The sequence below is a fragment of the Trichosurus vulpecula genome, chromosome 9 (genome assembly GCF_011100635.1).
Source record: "Trichosurus vulpecula isolate mTriVul1 chromosome 9, mTriVul1.pri, whole genome shotgun sequence".
NCBI classification, from domain to species: domain Eukaryota; kingdom Metazoa; phylum Chordata; class Mammalia; order Diprotodontia; family Phalangeridae; genus Trichosurus; species Trichosurus vulpecula.
The window spans coordinates 63,732,662-63,737,250 of NC_050581.1; positions in this window are offsets into that span (position 1 = coordinate 63,732,662).

Here is a 4,589-nt window from a genome sequence, read left to right on the forward strand (position 1 = left end):
TCTAATCCACAAGCTTTGTTTGAACTCAGAATTCAGATGAAAAAGAGGTGGTCTAATATAGTAGAGAGAGTAAAGGAGGAAATTGAACTCAGGGAATCAATTTAATCCTCTTGTACCTTAGCTAAAGAAGGAGTGCTCAACTGGAATTCAGGATGCCTGGGTTTTTGAGTCTTAGTTCTGACATATACCAGCTAAGAGATCTTGAACAAATAACTTAATTTCTCTCAATTTTTGTTTCTTTTGCCATAAAATTGGCATAATAATATTTTTACCCCCGCTCCACAAGGATATTGTGAAAAAAGCAAGTGATAATCTCCATCTCCGAGGCTTTATTATTATTTATCTACAAATTTGCAAGACATTGGAGATACCAATACAATGAATGAAACACTCATGATGAGCTAACACTCAAAGGGGGAAATTCATAAAGCGCTACAGAAATTCAAGTTATTATCGATTAATAAGTCAGTAGGTATTTATTAAATACCTACTGTGTTCCAGCTACCACTATATTATCTACTAGGGACACAAACACAACTCTGACTACAAAGAGCTTACTTTTTATGAGGGAACAATATGTACAGCCTTTACAGTATATGTGTATATATATATCTATATATATATATCTATATATATATATATATCTATATATATATATATGCATGCATATGTATACACACACACACACACACACACACACACACACACACACATATATATATATATATATATATATATATATATAGAGAGAGAGAGAGAGAGAGAGAGTCATTCAGTCATTTTTCATTTGTGTGCAACTCACTGTGACCCCATTTGAGGTTTTCTTGGCAAGATACTGCAGTGGTTTGCCATTTCCTTCTCCAGCTCATTTTACAGATGAGGAACTGAAGCAAACAGCGTCTAGTGACTTGCTCAGGGTCATAGAACTAATAAGTGTCTGAGGCCAGATTTGAACTCAGGAAGATGAGACTTCCTGCCCCCAGGCTTGCATAGATATAGTGAGCTACTTAGGTGAGAGAGAGAGAGAGATACAGAGAGAGAGAGAGAGATAGAGAGAGAGAGAGAGAGAGAGAGAGAGAGAGAGAGAGAGAGAGAGAGAGATTGAGACAGACACAAAAAGACAAAGAGAAAGAGATATAGACAAAGAGATAGAGACAGACAGACAGATAGACAGTGGGGAATTGGGAACTAGCAGTTGAGATAGGGTGAGGAAAGTTCTCCTGTAGTAGGTGACACATTATAAATGTGAACTGTTTCCACATTTAAAAGAGGCCATAAAATGTCATCATTGGAAGGGACCTTGGAGACCATCTAGTATCTCTATCCTGCCTGTGCACACACACCTCTCCATTTTTGGTAAGGAAACTGAGAGCCAGAGGTATCATGACTTGCTGTGAGTCACATCGTTTTCAGTTGGCAGAGTCAGAATTTGAACCCTGGTCTTCTGACTTTAAGCATGATGTTTGCTCCATTTTTAAGGGGAGAAACTCATCTAGTGAGAGTTTAAGTGATTTCTTCCAGTGTTTCCAGTGACTCGATGACACAAGCCATTCATTCTTTTTCTATTTTGCATACACCTAATTATTTACACTCTGTCTTCCCCATACAAATCTGAGTTCCTTGAGGGCAGGAGCTGTTTCTACCTTTCTGAATTTCTTGAGCTGTCCTCATGGTTAGTTCATAGTAAGTGCTTCATTAATGACTTTTGATGGATTGATTATTAGATAATGGATTTCTAGAGTCTGAAAGCTGGAAATGAACTTAGAGAAGATCTAGTCCACCTCCTTGTCAGATGAATAAACAAGTCTTACAATGTCCAGTCAACATCAGTGGACATCAGAGAGCTTACAGCCCTTTGTCCAGTGATTTGAAATTTAGCCCCACTTTAAAAAAAGTGCTAGAATGATGAGCTCCACCCCTCTTCTTTCTCTGACTCTGCCGGCCTGGTGGCTTGCCATGGAGCATTCACAATGTGCAAAAGTCTTTAACTTCTTACAAGGTGGCACAGGGATAGAATGCTGGGCATGGAGTCAGGTAGACCTGAGTTCAAATCTGACTTACTAACTGTGTGACCCTGAGTAAGTCACTTAGCTGCCATCTGACTCAGCTTCCTCAACTAGAAAACAGAGCTCATAATAGAACCTATAACCCAGGGCTGTTGTGAGAATCAAATGACATGATATTTGTAAAACACTTAACACATAGTAGGTACTTAAGAAATGCTTGCTTCCTTTCTTGCTAAAAGGCTTCCCCAGTCACCTGGAATCATGAGAATTTGTCCAGTCACCCAACAAGGAGCACTCAAAATCTTAACACATTCCTAGCATCTCTCACCAGATTGCTGCCTGTGCACTTTGTTTTGTTTGGTTGTGGTTTAAATGAGCACATTTAAGACTGTAGTTACAAGAAGTGCATTACTTTTACACAGCTTGGGCTGCATTTGATCATTCACCTTGTTAGAAACTGTGACAAAGCTGCTTATCAGGACAGCCCTTTCCCCAGCATCTTTCTTCCCATCGCCCATTAGGATGAGGCTGGTTTTACGGAAAGCTGTGTGACCTGCATGGTCAGGTCTCTCCTTCATCTTTGTCTCCTGTTTGCCGTCTGAAATACAAAGAGCACGATCAGGTTGAGTAGTCTGGGATTGGAGCTGAGAAACAGCAGCCGTGCTAGCACCTAGTTAGCAATGTCTGGTATAGGAAGGCTCTGTTGCAGAAATTGAATGGGGGTCTCTATAGAATTTCATTTTACTTAGTTCTTAATGCTCGCTCTTTCCTCAAATCACCATGGATGAGGGGAGTTTGAAAGTTGTTAGTGCCGATCATAGCCCATGTCCTGCATGAATTACCATGATTGTTTATGAAAAGTATCTTTAACAAAGCTGGATACAGTTTGGCTTGGAAAAAGTCATCATGGATGCCCTTCTATGTTTCCATACTATACCTGCCCAATCAAAATAAAAATTCATTGGGGGGGGGCAGGCATCATTTTTCTTTTGTCTCTATGTCCCTGGTACCTAGTACAGTGACTTATTCAAGGTCACCCAGCTAGTAAGCCAAATTTGAACTCAGGTCTACCTAATCCCATGCCCAGCATTCTTCTAGGAAGTTAAAGACTTTTGCATGTTATGAAGGGTCCATGGCAAGCCAACAGAGTTAGGGAAAGAAGGGGGATGAAGGTCATCATTCTAGCACTTTGAACCATCCTTTCCTGTCCCGATTGGCTAGGCAGCTGGGTGCCACTGGAAAGAGTGCCAGATCTCAGGTCAGGAAGCTGTGTGTTAAAATCTTGTCTCAGATAATTACTAGCTGTGTGACCCTGGGCAAGTCACTTAACCACATTTGCCTCAGTTCCCTCATATTTAAAAGAGACATAATAATAGCACTTACCTCTCAGGGTTGTTGTAAGGATCAAATCAGCTAATATTTTTTGAAGAGCTTCGTAAATCTTCAAGTGTGGTATAAATGCCAACTATGGTTCTTCTTATCTTTATTGCTAAGAAAGGCCATTTGGGTTGGGTCAGATTGAAAAGAACTGCTAAAAAGAGGCCTTCCCAGTCAAGCACTCAGACTATGCCAGTGCATAAGCTCGGATGCACTTGGCCCCTTAGCACACATGAGATCTACCTCCTTTTCCATGCACCGTTTTACTATGGCCTCATATCTGGATCGGAGCCTAAATACTGGTGTGAGACTTAAACTCACAAGGCTCTGGCACACATGCAAAAGAACTGCTAATGGAACCAGACATCTAAAAAAATCCTTGTTTATCAAATCCCTCGCATTTATTTTTAATCTTTTCCTTTCTCTCCTTTTTCTCTCTACTTGATTACAGTTTATTTGTCAATATTGCTGAGTGACAGAAGCCATTTGGCTTCTGGTCTGTTTCACATCATTTTCTCGATTCGGTACTGGAGCAGAAGTAAGACTGCCATCTTGTGATCAAGAAAGTTATCATTGTTCTGCTTTGGATTGCAGCTGATGAGGGCAGAGGACATGGGAGGGGTATGAGGGATGAAGGTCTTGGGGTCCAGATAGGCTCCTGGGATTGTAGATTTAGTTCAGGAAGAGACTGCTGGGGGTGTCTAATCCAACTTTCTCAGTTTACAGATGAGGAAACAAGCTGAGAGAGGGTGAGTTACCCAAGGCTCTAAGGGGCAGAGATCCCAGATCCCCTGGCTTAAAATTCAGGACTCTTTCAATTATTACCACGTTACTTCATTCCTACCTAGGTTTCATTGGTACAATTGAAAATTCTTTATCTTTCCCTTGAGTTTTCTTAACTTCCTCTTTCCTACATATACTAGATCACTGCTTAATATGAAGCCAATTTTTTTTCAAAGTACTCCAAGAGTGCCTTGGAAGCAGGTCCACAAAGAAATAGTTACAATCCAGGCTCCCACTTCAATTTCAGTGCCCTTGATCCCTGTCTCACCAATAGAAATTGAAGTATAATTTGCAGCTCAGAAAATCACATAGAATCATTGAGTCAGAGCTGGAGGGATCTTGAAAGCCATTAAGTCCAACTCCTCATTTGGCAGATAAAGAAACTGAGGCACAGAGAGGTTAAGTGGCTTTATGAAAGTCAGA